The 27,480-nt window shown below is 37.7% G+C and overlaps 1 long non-coding RNA gene across 1 annotated transcript; it reads left to right on the plus strand.

The window, feature by feature from the left end:
- Positions 1 to 6,871: 6,871 nt before the first annotated feature.
- Positions 6,872 to 18,639, plus strand: LOC112142664. Its single transcript, XR_002918626.2, has 3 exons — positions 6,872 to 7,343; positions 10,852 to 10,978; positions 18,536 to 18,639. It is a non-coding gene; the product is annotated as an uncharacterized LOC112142664 (long non-coding RNA).
- Positions 18,640 to 27,480: the final 8,841 nt, after the last annotated feature.

Raw genomic sequence — 27,480 nt, forward strand, 5'->3', positions numbered from 1 at the left:
GAGATGGACTCCTGCCATAACAGGAACGGTGGAACAGATGGAGATCCCTGCAGTTGGTTTTTCCTGCTCACATCAGGGGCGACAGAGACGTTGTTCCACCGCTGTTGGGGAATCCTGAACACACGCTTTCATCATCTGCATTTGTGAAGAAACTTTGTGTTTGCAGAATCTACTGTTAAAAGGAAAAAAAATCTTCGGCATCTATCGTTTAAATCAGAGGTGTCAAACTCAATCGCACAAGGGACCAAAATTCAAAACACACATTAGGTCGCGGGCCGAACAGGATAAACATTTATTGAACACTCTAAAACAAAATTTTTAAAACTTTAAAAACCATAACTTTTTAACATAATTATGAACTAGATATATAGCATTACCAGTGATAATGCTAGCGTGAGTGCTATAAGCTGAATTTGGCCACTAAAGATGCTAGTGCTGATAGCTGAAGATGCTGAAATTGATTGCTAGAAATGATTAAGTTGATAGCTTAATTCACAGAAGCTAATAGCTGAAAACGCTGAAGCTGATGGCAAGCTAAAACATTAGCTAAATGCCAAATTAGCGTAAAAACCTAAAAAAAAAAAATCTAGGTTAGCCAAAACAGCTACCATGTAAATATTAGTTATAGGGTAATACACACTTGATAAATGTATGTACAACCCTTAGTCTTACCCCTATGGCATAACTTAGGCATAACTTTAATAATATGCCTAAAATAGTCAATACAGCTAGCACGTAGCTGTAATATTAGCTAAACTCCAAAATGGACTAAAAAAACTGAAAAAAGCCTAAATTAGCCAAAAGAGCTAGCATGTAGCTGAAATATAAGTTATACTCCAAATAGCCTAAAAAGTCTTAAGAAATGCCAAAATAGTCCAAAAAGCTAGCAGAATGCCAATATTTAAAACTTTAAAGCTGTAACTTTTTAACCTAATTCTGAATAGCAAAGAAGCAGGGATATTATTCCAGAATAAATCAACTTAAACCTTAAATAACTTTCAATATTTTACTCTCCATAAAAATATATTTTGTCAAAATTATACAAATTAAAAATAAGCACAAGATAATGTCAGGCCATTAATAACAATCAAATAAAATTATCTGGAGGGCCGGATATAATTACATGGAGGGCCGGTTCCGACCCCCGGGCCTCGACTTTGACACGTGTTGTAAATTGCAATATAACTTGATCTTGGCCACTACCCAGTTTTATTCTGAAAATATCAGCCGGGGGTTTTCAAAGCTCTTTTTTCAGAACTATTCCTCATCTGAGTTACAGAATCTGAGTGTTTACTTGAAAAGAAACTCCTTCAACTGGAATTGAATTTGTTCATTTTATGGCAGGACCAACCATAAGCACTAAATCTCATGCTTTTTTTTTTAAAGTATCATCGTAACATCTGTTGAAAATGGTAATTTGAGTCTGAATACGTTTACATATTGAAATAAAACATAAAATTCAGTTGTCGTTAGTTTTGTTCTCTGTAAAGTCCTAAAACTTCCATCAATCTCTTTTAAGTCGTTTAAGTTCCATTCAGACGCAGCAGAAAACAGTTACAGAGGTCTACTTTTTTTGTGCTCAGTGTCATATGTCTTACCAGAAAAAGAGCAGATAAAATTACCAATGATGGGAATCGCTCCCATCTGCATGCAGCCACATATTCTGCAGAGAGTCATTCTATTATTTCATCAGAATGAGCCTAATATTTCCATAATTGAATCAATCCCTCCTGGGCATCAGCAGCATATGTAGCAGCATTTATCACTTCTGCTGCATGTGGTCAGAAATTAAAAATAGATGTAGAAAATAAACAGAGTTGTATATTTGAATGAATGTCGGTGTTCATTTTGTGACAAATCACAAACCAGCTAAAAAGTTGCTGTACCATGTTATTATGAAATCAAAACTATCTAAAAGCCTTCCACATTAATACAAAAGTACCCCTTATGTGTTACTTTAAACATATTTTTGTTTTTTCCTGGAGGAACTGACATTAATTTCATGAAATGACAAAACAAAAAAAAGTCCAGCTCAGCAAGGATGGAACTTATGGAAATTCTCTCAGAGAATCCAGACTGAGGAGCACACTGGACACCCCTTCAAAAATCAGAACTCTCGAAGTCAAAAAGACAAGGATTTTCTGGCCTTTTGAAAGAAGGAAAACTACTATCACAAAGATAATCAAGAAATAGACTTTGGTACAAACCCCCACAGAGCTGATGGCCAACAAGAGGAGCTTCTCAGAGATTCCTATGGATTAAAAAAGCAAGAAGGCGAGTGTCCCAAATAATCTTGAAGTAGACTATCAGGACAAGGACCTTCCAGAAACCCCATTACAACAGACAAACAAGAAGAAGGGTGTCCCATAGCCCCTGCAATATCATCACCACCGCCACCCCAGAATAGGTGGGCAAGAAGAACAGCGTCCCAGAGATGAAACTTGTAAACTGCATGTCCTAGACTGACTATATAATAGCTGTGGTTTAAAAGTCACATATTATTTTGTTAAGCGCCTGTCTGGACCCTCGAGGTTGACTTAATACAGAAAAGAATAAAAATAAAAATTAATTAAAGTCAGTTAAAATATAATTCAAATTCATTAAAAGAGAGTAGACAAAACTAAACTTTTTTGTTTACATTTGTTCAAGTTTGTTGATTATTATAATAACCCATTAAATACATTTAGCGTTTAATCATTTATTTCCTAAAAGGTATTCCAGGTTCATTTAAATGTTATATATTTCTTAGACTTCAGACAGTTGGTAACAAAATAAAAGTTACAGAGTGTCATAGAAACAAACCATTTAACAAACAACCATAAAAACAAACAAGACTACTAGCAACAGTCAAGCAGAGGACATTTTTCCCACACATCTCTTCTGGCTTCCCTTCAACGGCTGTCTGAGATCCTAAATCATGAGAGCACCAGCACAACAGCGATTCACAGACACGTGTCACTGCATCATTACACAGGCAAAAACAATGGCAATCAATAAATTCAAGGATATTCCCAACACTAATTTGGCAGAGTCAAAGGTATTTAAAGTATTTATTGCCTAATTTATTAGCAAAGATTTGTGGTTCCTGTAGTTTTTGTTGGAGCGATGTATGCAGATCTATGAGCAAACATCTAAGTTTGATGATACTTTTAGTCTTTGTTGTACATGAAGAGAAAAAAAATCTTGTTTTTTGTCAAATTAACTTTAAGAAAAATCAATTAAACTCACTTCAGTAGAAACTTATTAACATAATTACAAAAAATGACACAAAAAGCTTTTCACAAGAACTTCACTTCCATTTATCTTTTGAGATTTTTACAAGAAAACAACATGACTCTCAGGATGGCGAGCTAAAAAGGAGCAACATTAGTCTGAGTTTTTGTGTGACATGCATAACAATGACAATCTTTAGTTAACATAAGCTCACAAAAAAAGCTGACTTAATTGGACAACTGAGGACATTGTGCTTTCATCTCTTTCTTATGTTAATTTGTCAGGTTTGAGGATGTGGTTCGAATTTAAGCCTGAGCCAGGTACCGACGCCTGTTAAATGCACATCTATATTCAAGACAAAACCATTTAAAGAGCATTACTAAATACAGAATCTACAATGCAAACAAACCCCAGAACAAAAACATAAATGTTAGTGTCATCCAGAAAACAAGAAGGAATTTTCTCAAACCACATTTTTGAATGAGGTGACATCAGAGGGGAGTGTAAAACAAAAAACAAACAATTCAGAAATCTTAAAGGGTCCATACAATGAAAAATCTACTTTTTGAGCTTTTAAGTGCATTATTCTGTTCAATCCATTCATGCATTTCTGAGTCTTATTCTAAAAAACCTGTGATCTGCACAGCAGCCCTTCCCATATTCACAGAAGTGAGCAGGTCCTCACATGCTTACATCACAAGTTGAGAACCGCCCCCTCCAGGAACAGTCTACTTCACCCCCAGGCTAACACAAACACTTTCTCTGTGAAGCTAGTGGTGATCAGCTTTCTACTTTTTTAATTTTAGCTTTCTTTGACTTTAAAGGTGTATTTTATTTTTCCACAAAATGTGCAGCATTTGTCCTTTCTAAGATCTACTTCTAGATCTACTTGTTTGGTTTTCCTGATGGTCTAATTATAAATTATTTATATAAGCGCTCTGATAGGAGAAAAATACTACAAGAACACGTTAAAAACACTAAGAATAAGAATACTATTTTCATTTTAGAAGGTCTTTAAATAAGTCCAAATGAGACAAATTACAGGGGAAAAAAAACACCCTTTAAGTATGTCAACAAAGTATGGTATATGGAAGCTACATAGCCCAAATTATCATACCACCACCTCTGTGCTTGACAGTTTGTGTGCAACACCTTATAGCCAAAACATCTGGCCTTTCTTTCTTCACAAGTCTTAGTCTTACAGGTTCTTTTTCAATTTAACACCAGACCTTTAGCTCCAGTGTTGACATTCTTTAAATTTACAGCAACTCTTCAATCGTTTACGCAATTAACGAAATTCTAATGTGATTTGAAGCTGAAAAAAGTGGGTTTACGCTGATATGCAACACTTTAAAGCAGTACAGTGTTTACATAACCAATGTAAAGCAGCTGATTCTGATGCAGAGAGCAGCAGCTTTGCGACAATTTGCAACACGTGACTTTCATAGTATTGCACATGAGCAGAAACCTGCTTTTTTCATTGTCAGAATATTTTAGTATCAACAGAGGTGGTAGTAAAAGTGTTAAGTAACTCTACAGTGTTCAATAAAAAACAAAGAATTGGCATCACTCTGGAAATCTCCCTGATTAGACCACTCTAGAATATCCTGTTTTTAATGATGCTGTTGTGATCTCTAAAACATACAGACTTGTACTAGAGGAAGCTCCAAAGTTGCACTTAAGTTTTTGTAATTTATCATTTATATGGTTTTACTATCGGATCTCCTTCGCGGGAATATAACTCCAGAGAAAACTACTTCATCCTGCTTTAATAACCAATAAAAATAAATATATTTTGTTTTACACCACATTTAACTATTTCAAACCCCTTTCAGAGAGCCAGATGAGTTTTTTTCTATAGCATGAATAGCATTATTAATAAATAAAACCATTTTATATTCAAAAAGCTTATGCTTCTGCAATCTTCATCCAATAAGAGTAGATTAAACTGATGTATTCTTTACCAATGGCGACACTATGACTATACGAGGCCACACAGCAATGGCCCACAGTCTTACACTGTGCATGTGACTAGTCATGCAAGACATTAGTCATGGAACCTGAAATGGGGATGTAGACCACAGCTCAGGCAGCGGCTTGGTAGCATTACCAATTGCTGCAAATGTGGGCTTTACTGCATGGTGCAGCGAGCAGGCTTACATAAGTGCACTTTCACCAGAGATGGCTGCACCTGCAGAGAAAAAGCCGAGACGAGGAGCAGAACAGAGCAAAAGGGATGAGAAAGAAGCAGAAATCCTGAACCACATCAAATGTGAAATTTAACAATTCTGGACAAAGTTCGGGACTGATTTCTACATTCAGTCAGCCAGCAAATGAGAGAAAACTGTTAATAGTAGAAAATGGCCTCACTGTTCTATAACAATAGAGGCTAAAAATAAAAGATACTAAGCAATGAGTTAACCTCTGAAAAGAATCAGAGGTCTGACGCAGAAATCTGGAAGCTCCGCCTTCATTCACTTCCCCTTTGAGTGCAACAGGTGGTGCTGTCCTTCACTAGTTTCAGCAGGTCAAGGTGCAGTCAAAGCTTCCAGCTGTTCCACATCTGTGGACAGCCTGACTTGAAAGCGTTATTCACCTTCTAATGATGAATAACTCCAGCTCACCTGATAGTCTATGCTAAGCAAATGCTGAGTCTCAGATCTGAATTGCCCAGAGCTCCAGGACCGACCTGCAGGCAAACTCAGCAGAACTCTGGTCTGAACAAATTCAGTTTGCATCAGTGGAGCTAAAGAAACCCAAATCTTTCTGTCAGACAAGTAGATACACTCTATCACCAAAAGTATTGGCTCGCCTGCTTTGACTCACATATGAACTGAAGTGCCATCCCATTCCTCATCCATAGAGTTCATTATGATATCGATCTATTCCAGGTTCAACTCTTCTGGGAATCACAAAGTTGTGGAGTGTGTTTCTAGGATTTTTGACCATTCTTCCCAAAGTGCTTTGGTCAGATCACACTGATGGTGGAGAAGGTCTGGTGCTCTAATTCATCCCAAAGGTGTTCTATGGGGTTCAGGTCAGTCCGGTTCCTCAACACCAGACTCTGTCCTCCATGTCTTTATGGAGGTTCCAAAATTCCTGTTGGAAGAGGAAGGAGTCGCTCCAAACTGTTCCTACAAGGTTGTGGGTTGTCCAAAATGTTTTGGTATCCTGAAGCATTCAGAGTTCTTTTCACTGGAACTAAGAGGCCAAGAAACAAGACCATCATTCCTCCTCCACCAATTCAGTCTGAAATTTCCCATTTTGCTGCAACCTCCAAAGTCCGACTTGTCCATCTGGTGGAAAAGTGTGATTCTTCCCTCCAGAGAAGGCGTCTCCACTGCTCTAGAGTCCAGTGGCGGCATGTTTTACACCACTGCATTGACGCTTTGCATTGCAGTTGATGATGTGTTGGCTTGGATGCAGCTGCCATGGAAACCCGTTCCATGAAGCTCTCTGTGTTCTGGACTTGGGCTGATCTGAAAGTCACATGGTTGGAGCTCTGTAGAGATTGACTGCAGAAAGTCAGCGACCTTTTTGCACTTCAGCATCCACTGGCCTCTCTCCATCAGTTTACGTGGTCGACCACTTGGTGGCTGAGTTTCTGTTGTTCCAAACTCTTCCATGTTGTATAGTAATAGTTCAGCGCTAAGCACCAGAGAAAAAAAACAAACTGTACTCATTCCTAGTATTGGTGGATGGCAGATGAAGTGGCCTCGAATGAAAACACCCAGTAACTATCACACAATGTGATATATTGTTTATATATTTTTTTGCTTCTTTGTGTTTAACTTAACTAGAAAAGCTTTTCTATTTTATATCTCCACAGATAAAAGGAGTCATATGCATAGAAATGAAAAATATTCCTGTATAGTTTCTCCTCCATTGAGTGTTCTGCTGTTAGAAAATGATTTTTCATGGGGACCATTTGTCTGCTGTGATGGTTGGCTTTTGTTACCACACAATTTGAATTTAAAGGATGGGAAACAGGTACCTAAACAGTTATAAACAATCTAAGAGCGATGACTGATGTTGCTAAGCAACCCTGAAAGGTTCTGAAGATTCACAGCTAGGGGCAAAAACACGAGTTTAACATATGGCAGACGTGGATATTACAAATAGGATCATTGGTAAGCTGCAGCTTACCAGCTGATTGTTTGGTTTTTGCTTCCAGCAGGACGAAACATTTTCCTGTTTCTGTTCACAAAACGGAAAACGGCTAATGCTTACGCGGCGCCAGCTCAAAACATTCAGAAAGTTCCAAATAAAGGCTTTATCCTCATTTGTCTTATTTTGCAACAACACTCAATAAATGTCGGGATGTTAACAGATATATAGAAGTTAAATTTATGACTTTTTAGGAAGTTTTAAAGACCATTAAAAATCAAATTTCAGGCCAAATGTTCAAAGAAAATGATTACGTCTGTTTTAACAATCTTACATAGAAAAAGTAAATAATGTAAAGAACACGGCAACATGTTAAATCAGAGGTTTAACATTACTACAATTATTTAATTAGCAGAAAAAAACACCATTGTTATTAGTAGTTAAATAATAATTATTAATGTTTATTATTTATTAATTAGCTAAATTAAAATTACTTATTAAAGTAATTAACTATTTAATAGCTTGTTGCACATCAACAAGAATGAGTTAATTTGCATTATCTTCACTGGTTGAAGTTAAACTGTTTTTTTTTTTGTTTTTTTTATTTTTTATTTTATGGCTGCCAGTACAGACTTCATGAGGAAACCTGACCGCTGCTAATAGTTTATTCTTCTGTGCAGTAAGAATTAGCAGTAGGGATGGGTATACTTAACTGTGTGAAAACAATGGAAGGAGACAAGTAAACTTTGTACAAAAAACATTTTTTAGTACCATTTAAAACACAATTTAACATCTTTTGCTACACAAAAATGAAATGATTCATAAATACTGACATGTCTTTGTAATAATAACACACTTTAAGGCAACTTAAGTAAACGGTGCATTTCAGGACCAAAATTCAGAGAAATAGCCTCTGAGCTTCGAGGCATAATCTAAACTTTCAGTCTGGTAATATTATAAAATCATTGTTTTTTACAGGGCTGATAGTCGTATTCATTTTCCTCTCCTTTAAATACAAATTTTATGCACTTATATTTTATTTAAAGAAAAAAAAAAACACTAAAGCCACATGGTCCACATCTGTACTACTAGGATAAACACCTTTCGAAACAATAACAGTCCTAGAAGTTTCACTTGGATGGTCAAACATTGCACACCTCTCCACCAGAATCTGGTGTATTTCAAGACAATGTTCGGACAGGATACTGTTGTTACCGCTTTTGAAGAGATGTTTTTGGTTACACTTCAGACAGTGTGTGTTGTCTGCATCTACTTTAGAAAAATACAGTCACACTTTGGACCTTTTATCCACGAACGTTTGTTGTTACACACTTCTCATTGGAGATCTATATGTGTGGCTTAGTGAGGGTGTCTAAGCAGCCCCTCTCCTTAGCGCTGAAGCAGAAAAAACAGCGAGAAAAAAAGAGACAGACTTTCTTAAAACCACATAAAAAAAAAAACGTTAAATAAAAACAAGCAAGTCACTATTGGAACGTATTTTTCAAAATCTTTGCGGCCACTGTTGAACTTTTTTCCAGGCCGCACGGACCCAGAGGAAGTTAGGTTAAGGTTAGGATTACTGGTTACTGGCCGTTTCTGCAGCTCACGGCTCCTCCAGGTGATGGATCAAATGCGGAGGACACTTTTCACACACCTAAGAGTACAACAGCTGACGGGACTTTAACTTTAAATACAGTACACGTGTGGCTAACAACATTCAGCCTTAGACGCACTTAAAATACATGCAGGGAATGCAACAACTTGTATGTTGACTGCACATATTACGTGTGGCCAACATGAATTTCCATCACTTTTTGTGCTGGTCGCACGTTAATACATGCAAATAACGCCGTCTATGAGCATATTGTATAAAACATTGCCATCCATTTCCCCATCCCCATTATGTAAACTTAAACGTACGCAGGAGAAAGAACCGTCTGTTTTATTAGTGATGATGATTGGAAACATATTTAAAAATTACGCTAACAAGATTTCAGTGTGTAATAAAATTTGATCTATACAACTCATAATTATTCACAGGATGCACATCTCACTAAATCAAAGACATAGCACAAGCTCTAATCTCTTGTGCTTGAAGTGCAAAACAAAAACTGGATACATTGCGTTTGGTCTTGTTCAATTTTGCAAAAGTATTGGTCTAATATTCTTTGTGAGGTACAGAATTTATTGGGACTGGATCTGGATGCAATGTGTAAAGAAAAGCAAAGACTGTATCATGTGTTGATTTTTGCTGCAAGAAAGAAGATAGTACTACAGTGGATTGGTGAGAGTGGCTAAAAGCTAAGAGATGGCAAGAAGTGTTACTGGACTTGATTCCACTGGAATATCCATCATGCCTATTGCATGTAAAGACTATCTTATTTCTACTTGAGGTCCTTATTATAGATATGTAGAACCTTGAGTTGCTACCATTTCATTAAGGGGGTTTTCTGATCAGGTTGCCATGCCATTTTATTTTATTTATACAGTTATTTTAGTAAAAGTAATTGTTTAGCCTGTCTAGATCCCAAGCCTGTTTGTTTTTATCTTTGTTTTTGTGGTGTTGTTAAATTTGAAAACTCAATAAAAGGGAAAAAAAATGTGCAAATATCACTCAATACCAAAGGAATGCACACCATATCTGCGCTATTGCCATGCCGCTACGCCGGCTCCGGTAACTATACAAGGTTCAAGGTTTTTTATTTGCCATGTATGCAACAACGTACATTGAAGCATATAGGAATTCTTGTACTGAGCTCTCAGAGTCACTGTTTGGGTTAAAGGCCAGAGTACAAGATTAATATCGCTAAGGCTGTAACTTATCGGTCCAGTAAACATTTCTGACGTAGTTCAGGTTCACCAGTCCTGATTCTTAACTCTTATTTTTGTTTAATTTTTGTCTTTTTTCTTCAACTTTCTCATGGACTTACATCACGTTGACGAGAAAAAAAATTAAGTCCTATTACCTGAAATTTAAGACTATTAAATTATATGAAATTGAAGACATTTTTAAGGACCCGCGGTCACCCTGAAGATATTGTCCACATGCAGATGTCCTTCGTCCTAAATAACACCACAGAACCTCTCGAACAGCCACTCATAATATTCATCCACATGCAGACTACTGACGTGCTGCGCCCTCAGGACGCCACGCCAGTGGATCTGTCAAGAAGCGTCAAATCATCTTAAACATAGATTCACTATCAGTTCAACCAAATGTTTCTAAATTCATAAATGATCAAACTATTATGATTCAAAGAGCGGTTTTAGCCTAAAGCCTTTCAAGTAGCTAAAGTATTAAAAAAAAACAAAGAAACCATGATTTCAGATTGAGACCAAATATTTTCCCAAAATTACATTTTTACATTCCACTGCAAATGAAAAAGGGCCTGTTTTCCACCAATAGCCCAATTAAACTTAAGACCCGTTTAACTCTGCAGGCACAAACAAAAATAGTTATTAATAAATGAAGAAGAGCAGATTTGGTTTATTCTGGAACAGAATTCTATATTTGTGTGTTTTTACTGTCAGGCTGGAGCTTCCTGTGACCACCAGGCATCTCTTACTCTGCAGACCAAGTGGAACCCATTGCAGCTAAACCCCCACCCCTCCTACCCCCAGGATGGTGTACATATTTTCAAAGTGCATATGTGTGCAGGTGTGTGTGCGTGCGCTGCTGTGTGTTATTTGTAATCTTGGTTGCTGCTCCAGGCGGGATTACTCTGTGCTGCAAAGAGGAAAAACAGTCCTGGTGTTTTATGATAAATACCCCTTTCTTGCCACCAACAAAATACACACAGGCAAACACACAGCTGGGTCACATGCAGGTTGGCTTTCTCTTTGAGCTTACATTCATGACATTTGCTCAGGCAAAATTCATTTGTTTTGCACAGGACTTTCCAAAGGACTCGTTTCCCTCCAACACACTCATCTTGAAAGAACCGTAGGCCAACACCACCCTTGAAACCCCCAACCGTCCACAGTTCTTTAACTTTTACCGGTATAAAGTCATGCAGGCTTTGGATTACTGTGGAAAAAATTTATTTAAAAGTGCCTGATGTGGTTGACATGGAACATTGTTGTTAGCTTAAAGCTGCCCGTGGCTTCACAATGCAAAATGAAATTCTACACCTGTCAATATTTCGGTGCATTAAGGTTAGGAAGTTATTATTATTACAGATTTACTGACTCTTAATGATGCATTAACACCGGACGCAATTCATGCATCAAGTTTGCGTCTGTTGCCTCCCTGCCGCTGAGCAACCGCCAACGTTTTTCTGGACTTCACTCGTTATCATTGAAAACATGGATGATGTTGAGCGAGTAGCTTGGGTTTATATGTTTTGGAGAGCTCTACAGAGACGCCAGCGAGCACATCGCTGTGCCTGGGTTCACCAGATCATTCAGAGTTTCTCCCGGTGTCCTTCACTCCTGCGGCGAGAGCTGTGCCTGGGTTACGCCGTTTTAAACGTTACTTCTGTCTATCTGTGGCCCAGTTTGAGCATTAACCCGAGAGGGAAAATAAAAATAAAACTGGGGGATCATTTTAATATTGTCTCGATGAAAATAAAAACGTAAACCCATGAAGCTAGAGCAATTGCACCCACTAGGGCAAACTAAAACATTTTTACAGATTTTTGAGCGCCATGTACCACAGAAATTAGGTTCCTGGTCAGTAGCAGCAAATTCTCACTCCCAACCTGTCATATATGGACATCTGGTTAGGGCATCTAATGCATAATTTTTTACATTTTGGGTGTCCCCAACTCATTGTTTTTTGACATGTTGGCTGTTTCCATTAAATCAGGGGTCCCCAACCTCCGGATTGCAAACGGGTACCGCTCGGAGGGCCGCTTGGCACCGGGCTACAGACGGAAGAAATGCATACACTAATCAGGGGTCCCAAACCCTCAGGATGCGGACCGGTGCCAGTACGTGGACCAGGCTGGTACCTTAACCCATTATCCTGTCCGGTACCACGTCCTGAGGGTTGTGGACCTGTGACTTAATGGGAACAGCCAGAACGTCAAAAAATGATGAGTTGTGGACACCCAAGACGCCAAAAAGGGACGAGTAGGGAGCCTCATTTCGAAACTGTCATTTCGAAACTGTTTTTTTTAAATTCCTAGAATTTCGATAAATTTTTGCGCAAATGTGTAATGGAAACGCAGCTAGTGGTGTCCGTGGCAGACATGGAATCCTATCCACCTCCATCCACATTTGTCATGGGAGGGATAACACGTCAATGTATAGCCTGGGTTATCTGGACCCCATAAAAGAGCACGAGGGTTAATAGGTAATTTGACAAACAACATTTCAAATATTTGTCTTTTTTGGTTTGTAAGTCAAATTTTATTATTAAATTACCAGCTAAAATTTTGATATAGACACTTTAAATTCATCAACTTTTGTTACCAAAGTCATTTACATTCTAGCTGCACTTTTTCTTGAACTAAAGTTCGAAGGTCGTCACTGATCCACTGGTTCATTGATCAGGAACCCGCTGAAAAGGCTGATAGTCTCACTTGCTATGACAGTTGGTTGCTCTTTGAAGCTCAGGGGGTGCTGATGAGTCCTCTCTGCTCTCTTTTCTCCTCCAGTTTTGCCCTTCATTCTCTTTTTAGGTCTTTTGCTCATCTCATGAATACAAAATGTGGAGTGCCTGCATTGCACTTGACTACTGCCATTGAGGACGGTCTTAACCATTACTGAGAATAAGCTACACTCTGAACTCCTGCAGGCCTCCTTTACATATTCTGCCACACAGAAGGGAGGGATGGGCTGAAGCTAATGAAAGTCACAATTTTCAGCGGTTTGTTGTGCGTGACTCATAGTGTGAGTCATTATTAGCCTCACAGCATCCAACCTATAAAAAATTGTGACTTTTGTAAATAGGTTAACCTCGTTGTGCGCTCATTTGTTTGGAAGCTTGATCTGACAAGGAAACACAGAAGGGTTTATGTTGATAAGGTTATATTTGATGCTCATCACCTTTAATTATAAACAATTTATGATGATAGGAGTCTCACTGAACTGGTATAGCAAAGCTTGACTAAATCCTGATCCAAACTGGAGAACTTCTTTATGCCAGAACATAAAGCTGAAAGAAGTTCCTTTTAATTCAATGTTGTCTGGTAAAACAATAGAACTTAGTTACATGAGATTAAATAATGGGAAACAGGCAAAAAGAAAGTTCACTCCTTTTTGCTCCCTTCATATTTTATTTTTTAGTGTTTTGTGTCAATAAAAGTATGATTTTATCATTGGTTTTAAATGAATCTGACATAATTAATGACATTAATAAATCCGTAATTTAATGATACTTTTTACAGGTTTTATCTCAGTGGACCCCTACAACAGACTGGCAACATGTCCGCGGTGAACCCTGCTTTCCTTTACCCAACACTAGTTGGGATAGGCTCCAGTAGGGGTGCGCCAAAATATCAATATTGCGATATATTATGATATTAAGTCCTGTGATTGATTCTCGAAGGGTTCTCACCAATTTTCAATCTTTTATTTTCATTTGAAGAGGCTGTAAAATGTTTTATTTGTCAGCCTTTGGTGAGAAGTTCCTTTAGAGGTATATAGGGGGCGAGCGTTGCAAGACTGGCAGTCGCGGGAACCAATGTGTCTGGCACCTACTTGAATTATTTAATTTTTGTTCTGTTGTTTACAACGTTTTTGTACAAAGTAGTGGTAATGCTGTTTATGTTTACTATTGTTAACACTGAACTTTGAAGATAAATCAAATTCAATTGGTGTCAATTCTTACTAAAGACATAGTTTATTGATTTCAGCAATGTTGCACAAAAGTGTCTATAATTTGTTGTACAAAATAAGACAATTTGTTCATTATAATTGTGTTCAAACTAAAAAATAAATGGGGACGCATTTTTTCCGAAAAAATATTTTTTCTTTTATATATTGTGAGTTATTAGAGATCATTTTTACCATCGTTATCGATATGGTGAGCAATATATCATGTATTGCATCATAATGTGAGGTATCTAGGGATTCCCATCCCTAGGCTCCAGCAACCCAGTGACCCCGAAAGGCATTAAGTGGGTTTATAAAAATTGATGGATGAAATACAGTAAAGTACAATTGTAAAGTTGATGTTGCTCATTTTTTGGCTTATCCCTTCAGGGTCACCAAAGCGAATCAGCTTTCACTGTTTCCCACAGGTTGCTTGGTGAGATGTCATTCCTGAAACACCCAGTATTTATCCAGGCTAGGGACCGGCACAGGCACTTTGTGACATAGTTTAGTAGTAGCGCAAAAAGTCTTGCCAAGGAACCCCCAGTGGATGAAGATCATTGCGCATCCTGAGAGTCAAACCCTGATGTGCCAGTCCTGCACTCAACCAACTGAACAGTCCAGTCACTTTCTGCAACTGAAAGAAGTCCCAAGTTTATTAAATAATTATTTAGAGAAAAATTACTTTCAGTTAGTTTTTATATAAAATGTTTATTTTTAGTAATGAATTTTCTAATTGGATTTAAATCACTAGTTTTTGTGAAGCATGTTCTTTATACCAAAATTAAATTGGTTTTAAATTACTTTTTAAATTGATTTTAAATCAAACTGAAAGAAGTTGTAAGTTGAATCAGTGAACTTGTGAATTAAAATTGATTTAGTGTTTTGGTAGCAATACCCAGTCCTACTAAACAGAGGTGGAATTAATTTGCATGTGGACTTAAATGAAGATGCTTGTTAGAGTTCAAGGAAAAGCAGCAAAAGACCACAAGAGAAAACGGTGTTGAAGAGAGAAAAGAAACACAAGTAATCAGAAATGAGAATGAACTACTGAAATACTTTTAGGTTTAATTGATCTGCTTAAATTATACACAGAGGAACTACTAAAGGAATGTTGGATGGCAGCTGAGATGTCTCTACAGCTTTTCTTTACATTTTAAAAGAAAAGAGTCTGAAAGGAGAGATCACAAGGTGGAACATAAAGACAAGATGTTTAGATTCTTGGTAAGTTTGCTTCCTGAGCAGAACTGAGTCTAGGTGCAGAAAACAATTCTCTGAATCTGTTTTCTTCTTCTTGGTCATCTTTATAAGTCTTTCAATGATCATGTCTAATCGTTAGTATATCAAAATCCAGGTTTTAATCAGCCGTGCACACAACAAATCCTCCAAAAAGGGCCAATTGACAATGTGTTAGTTGAGGCAAACCGAAAGGTGGAATGAGACTGACTGAAGACCTCGAGATTTGTAAACCCTGTGTAGTGTGTAGCAGACATGATACAAGGGTCAAACAATAATGTGGAATACTGCCTGGAAAACAAGTATTTGACACATCAAGATTTCTATTAGTGAGGGATTTTACCAAATTTTCACCACTTGTTGCAATCAAGCTAAATATTGAATTTATACAAAGAAATCAAAACATTTGATTATACAAGTTGAGTCGTAATAAAACAATTACAGTAGAAAACCCTGTCATTTAAATACATTTGAGTCTCACTTAAATTATGAATCTATATTTATGATTTGATAACACAAAATCTTACTGAGGCTCAGATTAGGTAGGATGTCCTAGAACACGAGCTTGTAGAAATCCAAATTTAGGCAGGTACCTCCATAAATGAGCTGCAACATTTTATGAACCGGATAAAGAACCAAAAATACACAAAATGTTGTTGTTTTCACTTCACAGTGAATCAACATTGCTATAGCAGTGAGCTTGGATTGTCAGCTTCTTACTTTTCCAGTGGATTTCTAAGACTTTTCCACCATATGTTGCCAATTCCCAACATACCGTTTAATCCAGGACTCCATTACATTTAGCATCACCTTAAACACAAAACACTGAAGAATATTTTTGTGTATAATTGGAAATAAATGTAGGCATGAAGGGGTTAGGGGTTTATTTTGGTTGCAAAGGTTTTACTGGAGTCTGAGAAATAACTCTGTGGACCTTTCCACACTTATTCATGTCCATTTCTGTGTTTTTAATCTGTTATTGATTTTTTATAGATTCGTTTCTATTTTGAGATCTTTAATTCTATTAAGCTGTAGAAAAAACATGACATTTCACAGCTTTTGTCCTTTGCTTTATTCCATTAGTTTATCCATAGGTCTTCTATACTGGTTATTTATGGTTAACCTATGCAGCCACATCAGTGACAGATTTATGGCTTTAACCTTAGTCTTTGCTTAATCATTACAGCAGCATCAAAGTCCTCCACAGTGATATGAAGCTCAGCAGAGATATCACCATATAACCCAGGCTCCACTCTTCTGTCAGCTTGTTTTCTGTGTGGGAGAGACCACCAGGTAGCTCAAAAGGTCAACCCACATCCATCAGTGTTTTGGACCGAGTCGAAATGACTGCCATCAGTTGTGTCTAGAGGCCTACTCAAGCTTCACAAGTCGGTCTGTGCCGAGCTGCTGGTGCCACAGGGGGTTGATTGCTCGTAGTCCCTGGCTCTGTTTAACCGTCAGTGCCCAGGTACAACTTATACATCAAGGGGAGGCGTTTGGTTTCTCTACATTACCAACTTATAACTACATATGTTTAAGGCTCTACTTTTCGAAGTTAACTTGCTTGCCTCCAGTTTTACTAGAATAAGACCGCCATTTTCCTTTTTGTCTTCAGGTTGTTCGGTTTAACCCTTAAAACATTGAATCTTTAGCTCCAGTTTTGACGGTTTTTGAATCACGAGAATTCTTCCATTTATGCGATTACAGTGATTCTTCATTATATTCCACTACGTCTTTTGCAATCTCACTGTTTTGCATTTTTTTCAGTGCAGTTTTGCAAGCATTTTTCTCTTTCACTTTCTTCACTGAACCATGTTCTGAATCCTAATTGGCTGTTGACCTTGTCAATCAATATCCTCCATGTCTCTTGTGCAGATTCAAGTAGCTCTCCAGAGTTAAATAAATAGTTTATTACGATGAGATCTTTGTCTTCAATCTATAATACTGGACTTATTTATTATGTGAATGTTTGAAATTTGAGAGTCTAAACAAGAGAGAAAAGTGTAATGTCTGAGTGAAAAAAGTGTCTCCTGAGGGGTTTTAAAGCCTTAAAAAATCTATACTGAATATCTTCTAATAGTGGCCAGTCTCTAATAGACATCGGTCTCCAATAAACGCTCACTGACATAACTTCTTAAAAAAATTAATTAGCCTCAACACCAGAGCTTTAGTTTCAGTGTTTACATTCTTTTGGTTATAGTAACTCTTCAACAGTTGACACAATTAATGAAACCTTTGGATCTTGAAGCGGAGAAATGCAGCCTCGCTCTGATATGCTGCCTGCATAGCCGTGAAGAACGGATGTGATCAACGTTAATCAGTTGATTCTGCCGAGGGAATAAACAACTTTTTTCATACGGGCTCTGCACCAAAATGTAATGCTTAGAATGTAAAATGTTGAAGAACTTTGAGGATGGAAAAACTGTGGAGATCATTTTCAGGTTTTCTAGATAAATGATCAAAAACAATGAAAGAAACAATGAAAGATTTTTAATGCTTTTTTGTTTATATTATTGTTGAACTTAACCAGAAGGTTGACATAATATATTTATAAAATAAAATAAAACTTGCTTAAAATCCTATTTAAATAGTTGTATTTTTAACCAGTTCTGTTGATTCTGATGTGTAATGGTTTCGTTTCAGATGCTAGTGCATGGGTGCTGTGCTGCCATTAAATATAAGCTTGAATCTGTCTTCTATGGTTGAGGAAGGTATATACCGGCTCTCAAACTTCCTGTTGAGCTTCGCGATTCAAATGACTTTGTAGCTGGTGGTTGTCATAATCATTCACAAAAAACACAAAAAAAACTATACCAACAGTACCAAATTAGAATAGACGATTTTTCATAGTTGATTAGTCGACAATGTCATTGACAGCCCTGATCGAATCATTGTTAAAATGAATCATTACACCCATATATACACCTGGCCCGACAGGTGAGCTGTGAGAAGGCCTTACATTTACAGAAACATCCACAGAATGAGATACACTGACATTGACCCACGTTTCTGTTCACTGTCTGAATCTTATTTCCCATTAACTGCAGTTTCTCCTCATTTTTAATTCAGAGCCAGGAAATTTATATTAACCAGATTTTCACAACAACCTTCAAACGATCTTCTTTTCTCAGTAAAGAAAAAGCTTCTGCACCCATGATTGAATCAGAAGCATCTTCTGATAGAATTCTGCTTCTTTCTAATTGTTGGCTCTGTCATGCAGGAGGATCATTGATGGCTCGACACTGCTTTAGGAGAGGACCAGGAGGACGGACACAATAAAAACCATGATGTGTCCTGAGGGAGAAGCAGAGGAGGTTTATGAGAGCTGTAGATCAGATTGTGAGAGTACTGCCGCGCTTTAAAGACTTCCATATGTGAAAACTGGATTGTGTCCCATTTGATTTGTACAGTTCAATCCCAGTTTATTGCACTTTTTGTCTTATTTGTGGCTCTGGCCACAACTCATATCTATTGTCCACCAAATTTATCGACTTTGACTGAGGAAATCTACTTTAAAAGTAGTTTTTTATGAACCAAAGAGATAAACCACTGAAAACCATCCATAAAGACATTGTGCTATAAGATTTAGATTAAAGAAAATGATCACATTTCGGTCATAAAACATAATTATTGGTGTGTAACTCAAACACAACTTCTACCAAATTAAAAGAAAATCTTTTGGGGCAGAAACTCCAAAAAACATTATTTATCATAAATTTAAAATACCTTAAAAGTACCGACTGAAATGTAGGAAAACATTAGATAATAAAGATATAATGATTCTTCCTGTATTGGTAAAAATGGTTAAAAAAACGATTTAAACTCGTCAACATGTTCATTGGTAGTGCTGCCACAAACAATTATTTTAATAGACGACTAATCACCGATTATTTTTCCAATTAGTCGACTAATGGGGTCATTTGGAAACTGGATGTAAAGCACAAATCTTAACCAATCATTAGCTTTAAACTAACTAAAAACTAGATATATAGTATTACCTGTGATTATGCTAGTGTGAATGCTGTAAGCTTAATTTGGCCGCTGAAGATGCTAATGCTGATGGCGGAAATTGATAGTTGAAAACACTGAAGCTGACAGCTGAAAATGCTAAAGTTAGTAGATGAAAATGCTGAAGATGATAGCCAGATAAAATATTAGTTAAACACCTAACAAACTAAAAAAAAAAAGTCTTAATTATCCAAAACAGCTAGCGTGTAGCTGAAATATTAGCTAAACTCCAAAATAGCATAAAAAACCTTAAAGGCTAAAATAGTCCAAAAATCTAGCAGAATTCCATTATAACTTTCAACTTTACTACACTCTGACGCCATATGATATAAAGTAACAACTACAGCAATTGACTATTAAATTATTTGTAGACTATATTAATTAGTCGTTGATTAGTCGGCTAATCGTGGCAGCTCTATTCATCGGTGCCGAAAATAAAAAAATTGGTCACATTTATTCATGCAGGCCTGCTGTGAGTGTTCGCGGGCCTGTGAGTGTGTGCGCGTCGAGGACTGACTGCGTGCCGTTCAACTGCGCCCTCCTCTTGTAAAAAGCATTTGTTCCTCACCCTGCAATGTTACATTTTCATGCAACGTTGACCAATCTACCACAACAACAATCATGGGTGATAACGCAGCTTTGACTTCTTTCTGAACCGGGAGACGTCCTTTAGTTTAACTCTCTTTAGCCCTGTCTTTTTTTTTTTAACAGTCATTTGCACTGACTGCGAGCGAGTGCGTGCAGCAGCTAAGGGCTTGTGCTGAGCGGGTGTGGAGCGGTATATCACACGTGGAGTACAACATGAACTGAGTAGGAAAGGATTTATAATAATTTCAACATTATGTATTGGGGCTGTGGATCGAACAACATACAAATCACAGTTGTTTTAGATCATTTAACTACAAAACCAGAAAATGTTCGCCAGTTTTTCCATCCTTGTATTACATATTGGTGGAAATCCGCTATAAAAGGTCGCTTTTTTCTGCAACAGAATCAGCTGATTCACGTTGATCACATTCACACTTCAGCTGTGCAGAGCTGCGACGATGTGTTTCTCGGCTTCAGATTTCACTGGAATTACATTTACGTCAAATGTTGAAGAGTTACCATGACCAAAAGAAGGTAAAACACTAAAGCTCTGGGTTTACATTTGTTTTTTAGAACTTATGTCAGTGAGCGGAAGTAAGTCTCATTTTTGGAACTGAAAAAAGCTCTTGTTAGTTTTACTTTGAAAACAGGAAGCTTCACCAACACAAACATTTGTTTACTTCCGGTGATAGTTTCACTGCGCGTTTGGCTTTGTTTTAGTTCAAATACTTAATATCCAACATTATTCTGCATTTCAGAGGAATCAATACATCGTTCCTGAATAATATTTTACTACACTCTACTATATTTATAAAGATTGCGAATCAGCGATCTTGGACGTTGCAAATATTCATACTGGAGTTTTTGGGAGAAGATTGTGAATATCTGAGCACTCGAATACTCGTTACAACCCTATTATTTATATTTTTTTAGTGGGAAAATAGAAAGTTTGATGTGAGGCGCAGAAAAAAACCCGCCTCGGCTCGTATAGAGCCTTTTCCGTTGCTGGTCCCAAACTCTGGAATGCCCTCCTTCTTTCTGTGAGGTCTGCCAGTTCTGTCAGTCATTTTAAGTCCCTTTTAAAAACAAACCTTTTTAACTAGGCTTTTAACTCCAGTGAGCAGATCTAGTGGCCCAGCTTGCTTGCTTGCTTTTATTGTTTTGCTTTCTCGTATTTTATTGTTTATTGATTTTATTTATACCATCAGCACTTTGGTTGCTTCCGCTTTTACAAGTGCTCGACAAATAATAAACTGATTGATTGATTGATAAAATACCTTTAAACTCATTGTGTTGAGAAAAAAAAAGTAAAAAAAAAAAAAAAAAAAAAATCATGACTTAAAAAAACTGAATCGTATTGAAGCTTGACCGAATCACTACATCCCTATTAGATTAAAATATATATATTTTTAAGTATTACTTAAAAGCGCAAAACCCAGATTCTTTGCTAACTTGGAAGTAAGACATGTTGCAGAAATGACCACTGTAGGCTCATTTCAAAAGAAAAAGCAGTTTGAAAAAAATGTAGTTGTTACATACAAACTACTATTTTATTGCACTGGTAATGTTAGGTTGGGTTATAAAGGGCTGTAAGCTAGCGGAAAAGAGTTTGAACAGAGGAATGATGAGACATCAGCTGAGGTTTGCTTCTGAGCCAACAGTCCCACCCACAAGTTACAGCCCAACTTCCAATTAACTACAACTGCGCTGCCAAAATTGTACAACATAAAAAAACAGATTTCAGTTCAAATTTGATTTGAAATTGTTGTTCACAAATCTTCATGACTTTTTAATGAGCAAAGTGAGAAAAATACTGCCTAAAAGATGCGTACTTTTTCAAACAAATATTAACAGTAATTGGTGTTCAAATTGTCAGCCGTGTGATCAGGATCATCCAAGTCATTTCAGAATCACAAACTATCATAATAATGTTTTATCTTCCTGTTCATGAACTGAACTGACACAACAACATTTTTCCTATCCGAAGCAAACAGTTCAGTGAGTCTAATCACAAGCAAAACACATAATTGAATGCAATATTGAGCATATCTGCAGGTTGCACAAAAACAGGAAGGCAGGCAGCATTATTCTTACTAGGAAAGCAATATTTTTCTAAAAGACCTCAGATGCAGCACCGCTGTGGTCAATAGATTACGCTGCGTGACAGGCGGGGTGTATTAAATGATGAATTGCTTCTCATTAAGTTTCCTGTTTAGCTTTATAGGAGCTGTTAGTCCCATTACACAAAGCTGAGCGGCACACTGCTGACCGCCGAGCAGCGTATGGCAGGCATCGATTTGTGAATGCAGGAAGTCATGAGTTGTTTCATTTTATCATGCAAATGCAGATCTGAATATTATGTTTGCCTGTTTGACAAATTCTGAATAATGACTTTGTGCAGATGAAGGAAAAAAAAGTGGTTTTCCATAAACTCAGAAAGGCATAACCAGTGATCTCTGGTTTGTAATTGTGTTAATAGGAGCAGTGTAGATCCACATTAAATAATGCTAATCAGATCACTCTCAAATACTGTTTTTATTTAAATTACTTCCTTTGGGACCATAACTGCTGGAGTTTAACTAGCTGCTTCTGTAAGCTTATAGAAGTTGTTGTAAATACTGGTTTACTGAAAAAAGCTCTATTTTTACTTTATAGTCCTAATAAACTTCCATGTAAACTATTTCATGGTGAAATTCTGCACGTCAGAATTCCATGGAAATATGCATGTATAACCAGTTGAAGAGTTTTTTTTTCCTGTTGACCTTTATATTTTTTTGATAAATTCAAATAAAATTATTTCTAGAAAATATAGTCAAAACCCGCATGTGTGCTGCCCCCTACAGGTTGAATTGAGATATTACAGTTGAATTTTGTGATTGGTCAAACCATGTCAGTTTCAGAAGTTTCAACTCATGATCTGCAGCTCCAGTAATGATAATAGTCCTGCCCCCAAGCCCCACCCCTCTGACTGGATTTTATAATAGTGCTTCAGGGGCCGGGCCAAATGTGGAGTAGGGCCGGGTCCGGCCCGTGGGCCGTAGGTTGGGGACCCCTGTTTTAAAGAGTAGAAAAAGCGATTCAATATTGCAGCTAGGATTTTCATCCTGAACTTCCATCCGTTTTCATAACCTCCTGAAGCCATTGGGCTGCTGGAGCTCGTCACAGAATCCAGGGAGGAACGGCTACGCTAGCCAGCTGCCCAGCGGAAAGCTCTACCTCTGGCCTACAACCTGGATCGATCGCATCTGCTATGCTAGCCAGCCGCCCAGTTGACAGCTTAGAAAGCTAGCCAGCTCCACTCCCCCAGCTCCGGCAGAGCTAATAGAGATTGCCACTGCCCAGACGCCAGGCAGGACTAGCAAGGTCTACTGCCCAGGCTGCCGGTCCCTGGGCAGTGGAGCTCACGATGCTTGCCCACCGGCGGTTAGCTGCCCAGCAGCCTGAAAATCTGCCGTGGGTGTTGTTGTAGCACGCGCCATCGTTCTAGCTTAATGGGTTTATGACGTTTTTCTTATTTTCATCTAGATAATAATAAAAAGATCCTCCAGTTTTATTTTTATTTTCCCTCTCTGGTTAATGCTTAAACTGAGCCACAGACAGACGGAAGTAACGTTTAAAACGGCCCTCAGGTGCAGTACTCGCTGCACCCGGACAGACTGAATGATCTGGTGAACCCAGACATGACGACGTCTCTGTAGAGCTCTCCAAAACATGTAAACCCAAGCTACTCGCTCAACATCATCCATGTTTTCCATGATATAGCAATGAATGAATCCCAGAACAACTTTGGCGGTTGCTCAGCGGCAGGAGCGTCAAGACTATAGGTAGTAAATTTAGTCAAAGAAGAGGCAGCCGACATGAATTTGACGCGCCTGCTGCATACGGTATGATTTCACCATCAGTGTTTCAGCGTCTGGCCAAAGGACACTTTAACACATTGGGAGGCAAGACAAGAAATGAACCTGCGATTTTTCTATCAGAGGTTGACAGCTCTACCTTTGGCCAACAAAGAAAAGTCATCTAAATATGGATTTTTGTTTGGATGAAAAAAAAGTTCTTACATGTAATCAACAAAAGCCCTTCATCTCTGCAGACAGTTTTCTGCAGGCTTCTATGAAGCTGTAGCCTCTCTGTAGACTGTTACTGAATCAACACTCAGGAAAAACCCACAGTTCTACCAACAAGACCACTGCAGAAAAGCTCAATTTAAGTTTGTTCTGATGAACTCAGCAGGATTCTATAAAAACAGAGAATATCAATATGTTAGAGGACAAACCACAGCTGAATAAATCCTAAACAAAATGATCTTCATTTCTACTGTACTGTTCTCAGCATCCCTCTAACTCATTCTCTGCTTTTTTCCTGAATGACTTCACCGCCGGTGAAGGGAAGGACACTAATCGGGTCTGCTGCCAAAACACTGTTCATTCCAGCTCCCAGAATTCCCAGCACTCTCTCAAAGCACCTGAGTTTCAAAACGTCCTTCAGAAATGAGCATTCTGTCCTGGACTTTATGAGCAGGCATTTATCAGCCTAATATCGAGTAGAACTTTAGAGTTTGTACTTTGCTGGATTTACACAGAAATAAAAGTCTGGATTTATTTTGTGGCATCGTCTTTAAAAAAACAGCTGATTATTTATATCTACACTTTACAACAAAATCACGAGGTCTGTGCTGCAAAAAAGGTAAATACACGTGTAATTCTGTTCATGATCTTTTATCTCAATATTAGCTAAACTCCAAAATAGCCTAAAAATCTTAGTAAATGCCAAAATAGTCCAAAAAGCTAACAGAATGCTAATTTTTAATACTTTAAAACTGTAACTCTTTAACATAATTATGAATAATAAAAAGGCAGGAATATTATTCCAGAATAAATCAACTTAAACCTTAAATAACTTTAAATATTTGACCCTCCATAAAATATATCTTGTCAATTTTATACAAGTTAAAAATAAGCGCAAGATAACATCGGGCCATTAATAACAATCAAATAAAATGATCTGGAGGGCCGGATATGGCCCTTGGAACTTGACTTTGACACATGCCTTAGATTAGAATGTTGCAGGTAGAATGCAGGCTGAAGAAACCTCATTTATGGCAGCAGACTACCCCTTAAATCATGTCTGAATTAGAAATTAATCTGTCTTGTTATTAGCTTTTGTACACGCTCTAACTTCACGTTTTTACGAGGATTAGCTTTGTCTAAAAATGTAAAAAATGAATAGCTGGCATGGAATTAATTCGACATTATCAATGGCGTTTAAATTGCTCTTTCCTACATCAGTGGCGTCAGTTTTCTAATTTGAATGCTTGCTCTCCTTTTCATTACTCCTCCATCTGCCTTTGAATGTGCTGCTGTTGTCTGTGTCAGGTTAAATGGAGTGAACAAATAAAGACACATCTCCCCGTCTAAATCCACAGTTAATTAGCCAAATCAATGGGAAATGCCTAACCAGCTTATGGTGGTTTTAATAATGCACCATCAAATGATTAAATATTAAGCAGCATTTTATTAAGCACGTATTTGTCCAGGGAAGAGAAGAAAACAGCATGAATTTTTTAACACAGACCTTTAGGGAATAGACAGAACTGTCGTCATACTTGTTGAATTTTCCTGATCAGGTAATTGGCTCTTCATCAACACCACATTTGATAAACAAGTATATTTAATTTCTCTGTTATTGTCTGTGATTTATTGAGAGATTGAGGTTAGATTTGAGACTATTTTTGATCCTGAGTGGGGGTTTCTGAAGATGAAGAGATGATCTCATCTGGTACTGCTGGTACTGGGCGGCTGCAGCCACAGGCTCTGCTGCCGACTTTGCAAAACTCTGAAGTCACGTAGGTTCACGCAATAACCCGGCATTTATATGGGAAGTACAGTAACCCCCCCCCCCTAATTCGCTGCGGTTCAGCTGCAGAGTACGGAGAAAAATTTGAGCCCATCAAAACTGATTTGCAGCAACGCAGAGGCCAGACCGCATTAGTCGAACGTGATCGTCTGCAGTGGGATTTCCTCTCGCACTTTTAAAGTTACATAAAGACTGCGAGGAAACAAGAAAAAAGGCAAAAGACAAAGAAAAACGACTCTTTACAAAGCTCCACAAAGTTTTTTTAGTTTACATCAGCATTTGTTTGCTTAACCTTGAGAATTGGAAAATAACACACACTCTTTGAACAACTGTAACTCTCTGTAATTTGTTGTGTCAGAATCTGCAAATATTACACTAATTGCGTAAACGGTTGACCAGTTAAAGATCATGTTATTTGCTGTCTCTGCCGACAGTTCCAGGATAAAAGGGTTATGCAAACAAACACTGATAAAAAAAAGAACGCATGGAACATTACAAAGGACTGTACTTTGTTTTTTTTAGCTGTCATGCGTGTGTGTGAATGTGTGTATGCATGTATGAACTAGACTGTGACTTTAAAGGGCTTCTAACTATATGCTATTTACCTTTTTTTTTACCTTTTTTTCCTTGTTCCTAGTAATACTGCCATCGTAGAAACGAGACTTTCCCAGTACATTTCTAACACTGTACAATTTATTTTGGGTAGTTTGCTTGAGTGGTTTGTCCTTGAGAGTAAAGAGTGAAGGCAAACCAAAACAAATGAAGGTGTGGAATCTTTTGACATTCCCTGCCTGGTGGGCAGAAAGGGTAAGTCTTTATCGTAGACAGAACTTTTCCTGGTTAGATTTTTTTAAATGAAAAGCTTTGTACATTTTTACACTTTACCATCACATAATGTTATTATTTCAACATATTTTAAGAGGTCTATATCATGCTATATCCTTACACATAATTTATCACTCTTGGTAAATTTTTTATTAAATATTAGTTATGTTGGCGAGCTCACCCAGCAGTAAGACGACTTGATCTCTGAGGCTTCACCTTTGCTCCTTGTGAGCGCTGTTAATTTCATGACATCATCCTAGAGCCGGCCTCAGCAGTGTCTGAACTTTTGCAAAGTCGGATGTGAATACTGTGCATAAAAAATGAAAGCATTTTGTGATCAATGTTACCTCCATGGAGAAGGAATTAATGAATGAATGAATGAAATAGTTTATTTCAAGCAATCAGGATTAATACATGAAAAAAAATTACCTCACATTGAATCACAAATAGATCGCTTGAAAGGGAGTGGGAGGAAGTGAACTTATATAATCCCACGCCGACTCGACCATACCATTTTCTCTACATGAATTATCAGTATCCGGCTCAGGACTTAATATCAAATATTTATGAGTTGAGGAGAGCTGGAGGCACACGTCTGCTGCTCGTGACCCGGAACCGGAAGTTCAAACGTGTGTGTGCGTGTTATTCTGGGGGGCGGAGCTTCCAGGAAGGGGCTGTTCCCCACTTTGTGATGTCACAATGTGGGAATCTGCTCGTTTTTGTTGGAGGAGCTGGTGCTCAGAGCATGAAGAATGCTCAGAGGTGTGTGAATGTTGCAAAATACCACTTTGGGTTTGTTTTTTAGAGGAATTAACATGATAATAAACTTAGAACCTCAAAAAAGTTGGTTTTGCGTGAGTCCTCTAAACAGTTTCACCTGACACATTC

The sequence above is a fragment of the Oryzias melastigma genome, linkage group LG14 (genome assembly GCF_002922805.2).
Source record: "Oryzias melastigma strain HK-1 linkage group LG14, ASM292280v2, whole genome shotgun sequence".
NCBI lineage: Eukaryota > Metazoa > Chordata > Actinopteri > Beloniformes > Adrianichthyidae > Oryzias > Oryzias melastigma.